Below are 15,697 nucleotides of genomic sequence, written 5' to 3'. Positions count from 1 at the left end.
GGACGTTTATCAGAGCCCTACCTATGGAAAAAAAATGATAGTACCAAAATGATTGGAATTTCTGCATCTTCTTCCATGTCTAGCACCATGAAATCTACAAAAAAGATGAACTTATCTACTTTAACTAACACATCCTCTACTGTACCTCGAGAGTGAGTGAGAGTATGATCTGCTAGCTGAAGCGATATGGTCGTCAGGTGCATTTCTCTATATCGAGCTTCTTATACACAGATAACAACATTAGATTAATTGAAGCTCATAAATCACAAAAGGCTCTATTTACCATCATTTTTCTTATGGTGTAGGGGATAGTGAAGCTTTCAGAGTCCTTCAGTTTCTGAGGAAGCTTCCTCTGTAGGATGACACTACACTCTTTTGTTAAGCTCACTATCTTGTATTCTCAAATTTCTTCTTCTTCGAAAGTATGCCTTTTATAAACTTCATGTAATTTGACATATATTCCAAAGCATTTATAAAAGGAATATTTATGTGAAGTTTTTAAAGAACTCAATAAATTTAAAAAATTGTTTATCTAATTTCTTTTTATTAAAGCATTGGGTGTAGACAGATGTTATTTGGAACAACATGAATAGGATCATAAATTCTCCCTAATACTGATGGTGCAGACACATCCTCCACCTTTTCCTTGGTGCATCTTTCTTCTTCATATCTTCTTTCAAATCTCTCATGCTCTATCCCAACCTTGCTTATCTTCTTCAATTATTACCTGACTAGCTACATTTCTCTCTCTTATAAGAGTCATTGTCTTGCAGTCTTCTCAAGGTTTTTTTTTTTCATACAGCTTGGAAATTTACCCTTCTGCATGGCGTTCATGGATGTGGCCATCTGGCTAACTTGAATTTTGATACTTTGGATAGGCTTCCCTTGGTTCATCACTATTCTCTCCAGCTGGTTTGTCTTGCTTCGCCATTCCTCAATGAAATCTCCTGGCAGGTAATGTGTATGTTATTGCGCATGAGGAGCTCGAAATTGTGATAATTGAAATGGTCCATGAAAAGATAAACTCGATGCACATAGTTCGCTTGTTCAGGGTTGGGGTTCTCCCACGATGGGTAAGAACTGCAAGTAGCCATCCATCCTGAGACTTCTCCCAAAACTCAGAGTCCACACAATCTTGAGACTTCTCTACCCAAAAGAGAATACAGGAGGATCTATTTGGTGGTGTCATCATTGGGTGTTTGTGATCGTGATTGATCGTGATCATTTTGGAAAGGGATTTCGGGAAGAAGGTGTCAGTTCTTCAAGGGTAATGTAATTTCTAACCCTCATTATTTTTCCTCTCTCAAGCATGTTGGAAAGGGATTTTGTGCCCTAGTTCATTGATTTGTACTTGTAATTTTCTTGTACACCCCACTAGCTTTAGGACAAGTGGGAGATTGTTGGGGTTGATGTTCTAAATCTCGTAGGGTCTAGTAGTTTGTAAACACATGTATGAACAAACGTTATGTGATGTAATAATATGAGATATTTTCTTCACTACAATCTTTGATATATGAGATATTTTGTTGCATTAACCACAAACCAATAAACTAAGATCCCTAGTTATCGTTATAACTTAAGCATGTATGTGATGACATATAAGTGGATCATGCTTTAAGTGATAACCTAAAAGGGTTGTAGTAGATGGATAAATGAGGGAAACTTTATCCTTCTGACGCTACGAGTGTGGCCCACTTTGTAGATGTTACAAGTATTGTAAAGTGTTACAAATTGTCTGATCCTGACCATTCATGTATTAGACATGCGAGTGAGGATGCTCTATACAAAAGAGTTTGTATAAGACTGGACCACGAAACATTAGTCTCGTTATATAACGCCGTTCATGACAAAGACTTTTATTTCACTAGAATGACCATAGGTAACATGACCTTAATCCTGAGTGAGTTGGGAACTCTTGCCTATGAGGGGGATCCTTTAATTTGTATGGGTGCGAGTGGCTAGATCGTCAACTCAAACCTACCACTTTGGAGATTCATTTGATTGGGGAGCTGAGAACTCAGTTACATAAGACGAAATTCACCCCTTCCCTGATTTAGGGGTAAGTAGATAAATTGCTCCATCAAGGGCTGATTTTGGGACTTGAACAATGTGGTGCCACATCTTCTTTTGGCTCGACAAGGATTTACTCATAGTAGGACTATGATGTTTTGTTCATTAGAAGAATCAGTGGTACTTAAGAAGTTAGATGTAATTACAGTGGCAAAACGGTAAATTTGTCCGATTGTACTTACGAGCGATTTAGAAGGGTCATCGTACTGTTGATTGGTTATATCCAATAGACACGAAAATATATCTATAGCAAGAAGAGTGCAGCTGTCGGTCTTTAGTGGAATGCCTGACAGTTAACGGATGGTGGATATCGTGATTAAAGAGTTTAGTCAGTTATTCACGTACCGTTGGAGTTTCAAGCTACAGTCTATAAGGTCCCCTTGGTAGCTCAATGGATTCATGTTGAGAATAAGTTTTTGGATTAGTTTGAAGTGTTCAAATTAACAAAAAAAAAAATTGATTATATATGATGTAATTAAATTACATCAATTATATGAGATATAACTGACTTAATATATTAAATACATTAATTGGAGGAATTATTATTAAATGCTATAAGGGAGAAAAAGAACTATGGTTTATATATTGCATGAGATGTGATATTAAAACTATAGGTTATGAATATATTATTTATATTTGTAATTAAATCAATTATGGATTAATTAGTTACAATTTTTTCTCCCAATAACCAACTTAGTGGGAAGTTGTGATCAGTTATTGTAATTGATGGATAAAATGAAAATTGTTTTCATTTTTACACAAGTTGATCATTAAGCGATTGTGAATCGTGTGATCAAAAGCATTAGCTATACGATAGCTTGAGAGCATATATGATCGTGTAAAAGTTTTCGATACGATAGTCACTTATCTTTTAAACGATCGAGTACAATGTCTATACGATAGACTAAAACCGTCTCTCACTTAGTCGATCGTCTACATGATCTGTCAAATTCTTCCTATCCTCTACCAAATCCTACAGAGCTCACAACTCCTGAATTCTCAAACCAAGAATACCAAGGTAGTCTGCTGGTGGTGTCTGTTTCGTGTTTGAGGGTCGAGTGTAGATTGGTTCTTGTTCGAGGAGATTATTGAGGCCAACGTTTGTGGGTGGGGAACGATCATGCAGTAAAGTTCGAGAGAATGAGAAGAATAGTTCTTTAAGGGTAAGTTCTCTTGAACCTTAGTACTTTCCATTTTGAAGCATGCTGTAATTTAGAGTTTTCGCATAACTATTACTGTTTAATTATAAATGTGTATGTTTTGTCATAATGGGGTTTGGAACAATCTCGTTTCCGCTCACGGGTCTCTTTGATAAGAGTTCCTTCAGTTATAGCTTGCTAAAAGTAGTCTCTAACAAGCTCCGCGTTCTATGGCAGTTCCACCATATTAGTGAGCTTAGCTTTCGACTTTCTTAAATTCCTTCGAAATGCTCTATCAACTTTGAGATTAAAAGGCAAAATATTAGTCCCACAACTTTGTTGCATAAGCAGAAATACACAAACAACTAAAACTAAAATAAAATATAACCAAAATTAAATTAGCTTCATTTTCACAATATTAAGTAAAATTTTACATGTTGTCTGGTTGTATGTCCTAAAACTTGCAGTTTGTACTATTATCAATAAAGATGTTATTCAACATTACTTCAATAAAGTTGTTATTGAAATCTATAAATTGTACTTATAAAGTCTAAATCCAATAAACTAGGATCCATGACTATTATATGAATACTTGAATTTACGTGAAGACATAAAAGTGGATCAGGTTCGAGTAAATAATCAAAATGATCTATAGTATATGAATAAGGTTGGATGCCTTATTTTGGTAACACTATTGAATGTGGCCCACTCTGTAGTTGTCAATAGTGTTACAAGTTGTTGTAAAGGTGTTATAAACGAAGTGATCCTGATTCGTTCATATATTGACATGAAGAGTGGAGACGTCCTATGCAATGAGTTTGCGTAAGATCGGACCAAGAAATAAGTCACTCTTACTTTTTAACGCTCTTTACTATTTAAGACTGACTATTTCGCTTAGATGACCTAGGTAACTCAATCTTAATCTTGCCCTAACTATGAACTTCTATTTATTTGGGATTATCCTTAGATTTACATAGGTGAGGGTTGGCTCAATAGCGTCGACTCAATAAACCTCCAATTTTAGGGGGAAGACCAGGTATATAGCTGAGAACATAGGGTGCACTAAGGATTTCACGCCTACCCGATTTAGGGATAGAAGAAAGGTTGTTCTCTTAAGTACTGAATCCAGATCTTAAACAAGGAGCTCCACTCTATCATTGGTCCAAGAGGGATCTAGTTTAGTGATTGGATCCAAACCAATTGTTCATTAGAGAATCAATGGAACTTAAAGAACAAGATGTCATATTGGGGGTAAAACAGCATATTGACTCAGTCGTTATTACGAACAACTAATGAATGATCGACTTACTGATTCTGGTTAAATCAGGTAGACACAAATATATCTACAGTTAGAAAAGTGCAACTATTGAGCTATAGGGGTGTGACTTGATAGTTAACGAATATTGATTAATTTAGTCTAAAGAGTTTTAGTCAATTAATCTTAATTCGTTGGAGCTCATGATCTATAGGTCCATAAGGTCCCTCTACTAGCTCGTAAAACATGAACACGTTGAATTAATAAATTGATTGAATTTGGAATAATATCAATTTGAATTTTTCAACTTTTTCAATTTGAAATGTTCAAATTAAAATTATGGTTTATATAATTATCTTTGATATAATTAATTAATGTTTAATTTATTAAAATTAAACTAAATTGGAGAGTTTTTAATATTTAAATATTGATTTAAATATTAATTACATAAATATGATTCATGTGTAAAATTAGGTGTGTGATTAATTTAATATTTGATATTAAATTGTTATTTAATTAATTAAATATGTTTAATTAATTAAAAATTAAATTATTTTTCAATTTCAATTCAATTTGAGTAATTGAATTTTGATGTTTTAAATTTAATTAATTATGAATTAATTAAATCAAATTTTAGTCAAATTTTTAAATTAATTAACATTTGAAATTAAACATAACAAAATTTGGAATTAGTTTTCAGTCGGATCTTCCCACATTTTCACAAATAGGACGTGTTCTTCCATGAAACACACACATTTCCCACTTTCTTCAGTAAATTGAAGTGTCAAGGTTGCTGAACTTGAGAACCTGCATGTGGGTAATATATAAAAGACTCCATTTTTGTTGATGAAGGGGGAGGCTTGCTATTGAAAAAAAATTTCATACAGAAAGCTTGTTCATCATCTAAAAACTCATATTTTCCTTCACAAATTCACTCCAATATGAGTTCTACCACTCAAATTCAAGACTGAGAATAGTAGAGAAGATCTCTTGATTGTTCACTTTTGAATTGGAGCTGGAATCGCATGAAGAGCAGCTTGGAATTGGGAGAATTCATCAAAAGTATGTAGTTTAGAAACCCTCTTCTAAAGCTTCTGTTTAAGCATGCTTTTAGAACTCAAATTAAATGTAATTAGAGTGCTTATTGATTCTGTTTGCTTTCGTTGCTTGCTAGTATATCCTAACGCATGCCAATCCCGACAACCAAAAAAAAAATTGATAGGCAGAAGTGCATACATCAAGTAATAAATATCACAACCAAGCTGAGTATCGTCCTTAGAGATTGGTAATTGTAAATCGCTCAAGTATTATTACTAAGACCACTAATTTTATTCAAGCGATTCGACAATTTGTTCAATTCAAAACTAAGCAAAAACAATTAAACAAGAAATTCGGGATTCAAGTTCAGGGTGTTGAGTCAATCACAAATTTACTAATTTGCCTATCAACGAATGGAAAAACTATTAACTATTATAAGGATCAACCTAAATTCAGGATTTCCTCTTTTGAACTCAATCCTTTCTAACTCTAGCATTCTAATTCAAATCTCTTTGCAATTGTCATACAAGTGCAACATTAAGACTCTCTAATTACAACCTTTGTTAACTTCCTATCATTTTCAAGCATAATTAGATAATAATTCAATCTATTATGTCTAGCCAATTCCCCTATCTCTCTCAAGAAGTGAAATTAGTCCATGCACAATCGATCAGTGGCGAGTTGATCAACAGAAATTATAACAGATAAATCAAAATGATGATTCATAAATAATCCAAATGTCAACAAATCAATTCACAATTTAATCCTTAATCTCATCAACACCATGGAAGGGAGAATATTTGGAGGGGAGAGAAAAATAAAAAGAATAAAAAATTTCTTTTTTAATGTTAACCATTAAAAAATTAGGAAAATGATTTTTAGTAGAAAAATAAATGTCATGTCCATCTTTCTGTCACGAAAGAGACAACAAGGATGTTATGTAAAAGCAAACCTCAAGATACTAAATTGCAATAAATCAATTGCTCCTCAAGGTTAAAGGAATTTTCATCATAGTCATCATCAAATCAAAGAAGGGAAAAAAAAAAGTAAAAAAATAAGATGGAAAATAGGTCATATTTATGATAGTTGGAAATTGAGGAGTTACAAAAATTATAATATTTCAAGTCTTTTTAAATTTCATGAAGTATCAACCATTTTTTTTATAAACAAATGAGAGTTTAAATTGTTGATATTCTACTATTTTATTTTACTTCATTTACCAATATATGTATTAAAAGCACATTATCCGAAAAAAGTGTAACTTCTGTAAATTTTTGTTTTTTGTTTTTTTAAGCTTAAAAATGTTCTTAACGTGGGTATATGGATTTAAAAATTGTTGTTTTTTCGTTGTTATTTCCTAAATAAAAAAGGATGTATGGATAGATTTTAGAGTCGTTTTAATTCAAGATTTTAACTACTACTTTTTTATATTCCTTTTTTTATTCATGTGCAAAAACTTCTAACATTGCAGACTTTGAATGTTATATTCTCGAAAGCTTTATACTGACACTTCAGGATCAAAAGTTTATTCGGTAAGAAAATAAAAATAAAAATACATTTTTGGTTCATGAGATTTTGTTTAGGGAAATTCTTGTAAATAGAAAAATCTCAAAAATATCTATACTTTATGGTTGGAACTTTTTGTTATAAAGTGTAAATATTTTTAAATATTTTTTATATTAAAAATACCCCTCTTGTTTAAGTAGTATTTGGGTCATTTTCTATTTCAACAATTTTTTTCTTGAGGTTTGATTTTGTTGTTCTAGAACTTGATCTTGAATGGTTCTTTATTTCTTTTGAAATCGTAGGGAAGACATATAGTGTGTTTGGCACAAGGAGTTGTGAAGTGGGAGTTGGGAAGTAGGAGTTTTGAACTCCACTCTTTGTTTGATCCAAGGAGTTGGTGGATCCCATTGAAAATAAGATGGAAGTACCTATCGCATAGTAAAGGGTGTTACGAACTATGTCACAGCAATTCATAGAACAATTAACAAACAAAAATAGGAAAATAAAATAACACCAAAGATTGTTAACCAAGTACGATGATTAACACCTATGTCCAAGGGGCAGTGTGCCCGTGGAAAGATAACTTCACTAATATAAATTTTAAACAATTACAACAAAATACTTATCTGTTCTGACAACTCTAATACAATGAACTCTGTAGAGCTCAACCACTCAATAGTACACCTAGGTTCCCCTAGATGAGAACTTATTCTTTTGGATACTTAGACTCCCCCTAAGTAATAATATTAGTGACAAATGTATCAGACTCCCTCTAAGACAAAGACTCCCCCTCGACAAGACTTGAGTTCCCCTTAAGACATGAGACTCCCTCTCACTTGCAGCTTATCTTTCCGCTTCAAGTAAAAGAAACAATTCATTCAGTTAGCTTAGGCCCCGAGCTTGAAAAACCCTTCTCAAGTAGAATAATGATGAAGTATACAACTAGCTTGGAGTATGTCTCCAACCTCACAGCAACACAATCTTTAATGATTTCAAGGATTGACAGAATAAACATTTGTGACAAAAGAATCTTCATAAGACAAACGACTCTTAAATTCTTTTTATCAAAACGACCAATCTTCAAATAAAGATTAAGTGTCTTTATATACACGCAGCGATGCAAAGAAGACCAAACCTATCTTCCAAAATTACTTGCACACGAAGAAGAAAAAGATCTGCAAGAATACTGCAGATAGAATAATCCACATAAAGAAAGTATTTTGCAGAGACGACATTTCCATATGGCAACCTTAAGCCAACAAGGTCAAATGTAGAGACATTCTAAAAGACATCAGTTGAACTTTAAAAAATATTGTGAACATGAAAAATATAACAAGCTCCCCCATTGCCAATATTTTTTAAGTAATGACAAATAGCAATAGTCACAACATATAAGAAACAAACAAAAAAAACAACACCAGTACTTGTTAAGTACAGAATAGAGACATGCTATTCAACAAAGAAACCAACACAGCCAACCAACTTAAAAAACACCTCCATATTACTTCCTCTTTTGACAAACTTAAAGAATATAAGATCAAGAAACAGAGAAGCATCATTGATCACCATCAGCATCCTGTGCACTAGAGCTAGGACCCTGACCAGGATCAATAGAAGACTCGTAAAGAAGGGTCAACAATTCATCAACTTCAGACTCCTTGACAGAAAACTTTTGAAGCAACATCCCAAGCTCTCTAGACTCATTAGCTAACACATTGATTGTCTTTTTACCACATGGAATATGAAGAAACTCTCTAACACGAGTACTATCCACAATAAGAACCTTAGTGTGAATTAGAACAGGTACATGCTTGCTTTGATATAAGTGGTAGCTGAAAGAAATGGTCGAAGACACAGAACATGGAACATCCAAGTCAGACAAGATATCTGGCTTCTGGGCTAAAATGATCCCACGGATCAGACGATGAGGAACCCTAGTGGCATGAGAGTTAATGTGATCTTGTTGATCATAGAGGTACCATAGTTGAATTTTGCACTAGTTTCAGTCTGATAAAGCAAACCATCGAGACTGGTAGAGAGACCTAATTTGTGAGTAGATGGACACCAGCTTTCAATGTCAATTTTTTGTCGCAAAACATACTTCACACTAAGCATAAGATAATTTACCTTTGGAAGGCCAATATCTTTTAACTCGAACACTGAATCAGGCATAGAACGTCTCTATTCAATAACACCCTCTAGGACACGACGATCAAGAAACTTGTTCATCAGTGCAACAATAAAGATGAAGCAATGGCCTCTCACATGAACTTTGGAAAACTCAGGACTATCCACCTTTCCAAACTACTTAGAAAGATTAACATAAAACTCACGAACCAAGCAAGGATAATAACCACAAAGATTCCAAATAATTTTCACTAAATCAGCTTTCACTAACAGATCCATAATCTTAAGATAGTCTTGAGCTTGTTCAGACAACTCTTTTTCCACAACAATTCTTCTGTTCACAACAAATTTTCACATCATAAAATATGATTTATATTAAGTACCATAAAATAGAAAAAGAACTATAGTTTATATGTTTCATATGATGAAATATTAAAACTATAGGTTATAAATAAAAAATGATAAGTTGGTTATCATATTTATGTATAATATATTAATTATAGGATAATTAATTCTTTTTCTCTAATAATCGTTTTGAGTGGGAGGTGATTGGAAGTTTTATGGTAATTGTGAGATAAAATGAAAATTGTTTTCCAAAATTGGTAGTTGTTCATTTCGGAAAAATCTCACGAAAAAGGTTATCAAGTAAAAGGTGATTTTACTAAGCAATAGCCGTTGAGAGCATATATGATCGAGCTAAGAGTTGACCATACGATAGTTACTCATTGATCATTGCTACATGATCGACAAGCAAAGTCTATACGATAGGCTTCATCTTCTAAATGATCGAGTACATCGTCTATACGATAGTCAGTCCTCATATCTCCCACTTATATGATAGGCAATCCCCACGGAGGGTTGTAATATAGAATTCGAAACAATCCAAGCTTCAGTAATGAATAGGGTCTTATAGTTCCATCTTGGGTATTGTCTTCCATCTCGGGGGCATATTCATACCATTCTATAAAATCTAAAATTGGCGGGTCACACTTACAAGAATTACTAATTGTTAGTAAAGACCTTGACCAAAAATGATAACCAAAAGAACTATAGGAGTAAAGTGTTACTTTGATATAGTATTTGGTCAAGAATTGTCTTACTTCAGTGAAGGAATTTTTTACTGCCCCACGGTAGTAACTGTTCTAAATCACTAAAGTATCATTGCAAATAAATAAAGATTTATTGGGTGTTTTATTATTTTTTCTAAATTGGATTTAGATGCATAAAGTTTAATAGAATTTGTTTAAATTTTTCAGCAATGTCAAATTCAATTATATAACTGTTAGCTTCCGATAAGTTTAACGGTGAAGGATATTCAAACTGGAAATCCAACATCAATACGATATTAGTTGTGGATGATTTAAGGTTTGTGTTGACGGAGGAATGTCCTCTGGTTCCCAGTACAATAGTGAACCGAAATGTTCGGAACATTTATGATCGATGAGTTAGGGCTAATGAAAAAGCTCGGGCCTACATCTTAGCAAGTATATCCGATGTACGTAATAAGAACCATGAGGTAATGCTCATCGCCCGTGAGATAATGGCGTCGTTTCAGGAGATGTTCGAGTAACCGTCATCCTCTATTCGACATAAAGCCATTAACTATGTCTATAGTACTCGCATGAAAGATGGTTCCAATGTTAGAGAACATGTTCTCGATATGATGGCCCGCTTTAATATTGTTGAGGCTTATGGGGTAATGATAGATGAGATAAGTCAAGTATGATATTGGAATCTCTCCTAGAGAGTTATCTGACTTTCAATACCAATGATGTTATGAACAAAATTACTTATAATTTGACCATGTTCTTGAACGAGTTACAAATATATCAGTCTATGATGGAACTTAAGGAAAAATAAGTAAATGTTATTTCTCGATCTAAGAAATTTTTTAAAGGGTCAACATCTAGAACAAAACCCACTGATAACAAGAAATCTGCTCCTTCTTCTTCAAAAGATAAATCTGTACAAATGAAGAAGAAGGGTAAAGGGAATATGGCGTGCAGTTGGAATTGTCAGCAGGTCCCAATCTAATCCAGGACACAGTCATTGATCTGCTGTAAAAAAATATCCTCAAGTATCTAAGGAGAACGAGAGACTATATACTTGTGTATAAACCTAAGGATTTTATCCTTACCAGATATACTGATTCTGATTTTCAGACTAACGTGGATTCAAGGAAATATACTTCAAGATAAGTTTTCACTCTCAATGGAGGAGCTATAGTTTGGAGAAGCATTAAGCAAATTTGTATCGTTGACTCCACAATAGAAGCAGAATACGTAATCGCATGTGAAGTCGCTGAAGAAGTAGTATGACTACGTAAATTCTTGGCTGACTTGGAAGTGATTCCATATATGCACCTACCTATCACACTATATTGTGACAATAGTGGTGTTGTGGCCAACTCAAAAGAACCAAAGAGTCACAAACGTGGAAAACATATTGAGAGAAAGTACCATCTCATCAGAGAGATAGTACACCGAGGAGACATGATTGTCACGAAGATAGCCTCTAAAGAAAATCTTACTGATCCATTTAAGAAGGCCCTCTCGGCTAAAGTGTTTGAGGGCCACCTGGTTGGACTAGGACTCCAAGCAACTTAATCTAGGGCAAGTGGGAGAATATCTATGGTATTAGAGATGCCCTAGTTTATTGTATTTTTCCTTTATGTTTCTCAACATTGTATTATATATATTTGTTCTCACTGGAGTTTTAGTCTAAGTGGGAGATTATTGGGAATATCCTAGAACTCGTAGTTCGTAAATTTTGTGTTAAACGTTCTATTTATCAATAAAATATTATTGAGTATCTTATTCAATAAAGTTGTTGATTTTGGATTCTATTATGAAAATCCGATAAACATATCCATGGCTATAGTATGAATACTTTAACTTTATATGGTGATATAAACAGGATCAAGTTAATAGTATATAGCCTAAATGGTCTAGAAGTATATGGATGAAATTGGGTATCTCATCCTGGTAACACTATTGGATGTGGCCCATTTTGTATAGGTAATGCAAATTATGTGATCCACATATCATTCATGTAAAGATATGTGAGTGGGGGCATCCTATACAATGAGTTTGCATATAGATTGAACCACGAAATAGTCACTTTTTTTCTATAACGACAGTTTACTGTTAAAACTGACCATTTCATACTTAAGTAACCTAGGATAATTCAGTTTTAATCCTGAGCTAGCTATGAACTCCTGTTTATTCAGGATTATCCTTTAATCTGCATGGGTGAGAGTAGTCCAACAACACTGCTAAAAGCTTTCCATTTTGGGGATAAGACAAGATGAATAGCTAGGGACATAGCCCTGCAAGATGGAATTCACTCTGACCCATTTTAAGGTTAGCAGATAGGTCGTTCTCTTAAGTGCTGATTCCAGGTCTTGAACAATTGGGGCCTTGCCTTTTCATGATAGAGAAGAACGTGATTCATAAGTAGTATTATGAATCAAAATTGTTCATTAGAGGGTCATTGGGCACTTAAGAAACAATATGTATTTACAGGGGTAAAATGACAATTTTAACCCAGCTGTAATTATGAACAACCTGTGAAGGATCGACTTGCTGATTATGGTTTATATGAACAAAAGTATATCTACGGTGAGAATAGTGCAACTATCAAGCTATAATGGTGTGTCTTGATAGTTAACGAATAGTAATTAATTCGATTAAAGAGTTTTAATGAATTAATTACAAATCGTTGAAGCTCATGATCTGTAGGTCCATTAGGTTTCTCTACTAGCTCATTAATTAGAATAACAAATTGAGTATTGATGGGTTATGAATTTGAAATGTTCAAATTCAAAGGGGTTTTCGATTGATTGTATATATGATACAATTATAAACGTTTAATTTAATTGAAATTAAACGAAATTGGAAAATCAATTAATATTTAAATTATGATTGAAATATAAAATTGATTTATTGGTGATATTGACATTTTATTAATTTGATATTTAGAAATTAAATTAATATTATTCTAATTTAAAAGTTTAATTAAAAATCAATTAAAATTAGTTTTATTTACATTAATTATTTTTTAATTAATTTTATAAAACTAATTTAAAAATAAAATAAAAATGATTTTTGAAATCATTTAAGTTAGTGGATTTTTCCAAATTTTGAGAAAAAATCCACTAACCACATTTTGATGGATTATCACCAAAATCCAATTGTAAATTGATATGATCACCAAGCAGGTGGTGCCCTCCATGCAGCTTATTGGTTTTGCATGATTTCTACCTATATATAGTAGCTCCATGCATGAAGATCATTAAGGATTCTGACTTTTACTTGATGAAGTAAAAACCTGAAAACCCTACACATCTCTCACTTGTTCTTCATCAATTCAACTTGATTTAAGTGTTTCCACCACACGTTCCAGCTTGAGTATAGTAGAGAAGATCTCGGTGGTAGTCCTCTTGAAGATTCAAACTCCATCTTGGTGGATTTTAGCTGAATTTATGAAGGAAATCTTCAAATGTAATATGTGTTTCAAACCCTCTTCTGAATATCATATGAACAACATGCTTAAAATTCAAATTAAATGTAGTTAAGTGCTTATTGATTTTGAAGTCTTCTGTTGCATGATATTTCATTCCTTCAAGTTGTACTTACGAGCAATTTGTGAATGGTTATTGTACTATTGATTGATTATATGGACACAAAAATATATTTGTAGTGCAAAGAGTGCAGCTGTCGGTCTTTAGTGGAGTGCCCGACAATTAACAGATGGTGGATCTCGTGACTAAAGAGTTTAGTCTGTTATTCACGTATTGTTAGATCTTCAAGCTACGGTTCCATAAGGTCTCTTTGGTAAATAGGTTCAAGTTGAGAATCAGATTTTGGGGTTAGTTTGAAGTATTCAAATTAACAAGAAGAAATTCAATTATATGTGATATAATTGGTATGATGTATTAGATACAATAAATGAAGGAATTAATATAAATATGATTTATATTAAGTACCATAAAATAGAAAAAGAACTATAGTTTATATGTTTCATATGATGAAATATTAAAACTATAGGTTATAAATATAATATGATAAGTTAGTTATCATATTTGTTTATAATATATTAGTTATATGGTAATTAATTTCTTTTTCTCTAATAACTAATTGAGTAAGAGATTATTGGAAGTTTTATAGTAACCGTGAGATGAAAAGGAAAATTGTTTTCCAAATTTAGTAGTTGATCCATTCGGATAATTCTCACGGAAAGAGACTATCAAGTGAAAATTGTTTTTACTAAGCGATAGCTGTTTAGAATCTAAATGACTGTTTAAAAGAGTTGACTATACGGTAGTTACTCAGTTGATCATTGCTACACGATCGAGTAGCAAAGTTTATACGATAGGCTTGCATTTACTAAACGATTGAGTACATCGTCTATGCGATAGACAGTGTTATATCTCTCACTTACTTGATCGTCTACACGATCATAGACCTCCTCTCTTCCTCAATCCAAGATCATACAGAGCCTACAACTCCTGGATTCTCACACCAAGAATACCAAGGTAACATTTGTGGTGGTGTCCTTACTCTGTTCGTGAATCGAGTTGGACTCGATTGGGTTCGAAGAGCATTCAAGATGTTCGTGTTGTTGGTATTTTGTTCGTTGCATTGGAGTGTTATTGTTGGATGCATTGGACTTCGTTCGAGGGATATTTGAAGAATGGTTTTTCAAAGGTACGCTTACTCTATCCCTTGATTCTCTTATAGCATGTTATAATTTCTATTGATGTATAATCTATTAGTTTCCTGTTAGACTGTAATTGGTTGTGTTCAATTAAAATGGAATTTGGAACGATCCACTTTTGCTGCTCATGGAGATCCCCGTTTTAGAATTCCTTCAATAACAACACAATCTTCAATGACTTCAAGGATTGACTCAATCACTCGTGACGAAAGAATCCTCACAAGATAAACAACTCTTAAATTCTTTTTATCAAAACGACCAACCTTCAAACAAAGACTAAGTGTTTTTATATACACGCAACGGATGCAAAGAAGACCTACCCTACCTTCTAAAATTACTTACACTCAGAGAAGGAAAATACCGACAAGAATACTACAGATAGAATAATACACATAAAGAAAGTATTTTGTAGATATGGCATTTCTATATGACAAGCTTAAGCAAGTAAGATCAAATGCAGATACATTCTAAAAGACATAAGCTGAACTTAAACAAATATTGCCAACACACAAAGTGTAACAACAAAAAGCATCAATTTTATATCTCATTAACTCTTTATACCTCTAAGAGTTCACAACTCCTTAGACTTCATAACATCTTAATCTTCGTTATTCTACTCCTTACCCCAAACATCTTCATAATATTTCTTAATCTTCGTTATTCTATTCCTTACCCAAACATCTTCATAATATTTATAGTCTAAAATCTGTGTTTTACATATATATATTGCGAAACCAAAAAGGAGAAGTAAGAAGTGGGGAAGGGACAATACCTAACATGAAAAAGAATTACAGTTTAGCGATGGCGATGACTGTAGAAGGTGACAGTGGTGATCATGGGAGAT

This window comes from Benincasa hispida, chromosome 11, assembly GCF_027475165.1.
Source record: "Benincasa hispida cultivar pf3 chromosome 11, pf3_genome.v1.1, whole genome shotgun sequence".
Lineage (NCBI taxonomy): Eukaryota > Viridiplantae > Streptophyta > Magnoliopsida > Cucurbitales > Cucurbitaceae > Benincasa > Benincasa hispida.
Note: the sequence above shows the minus strand (reverse complement) of the source record.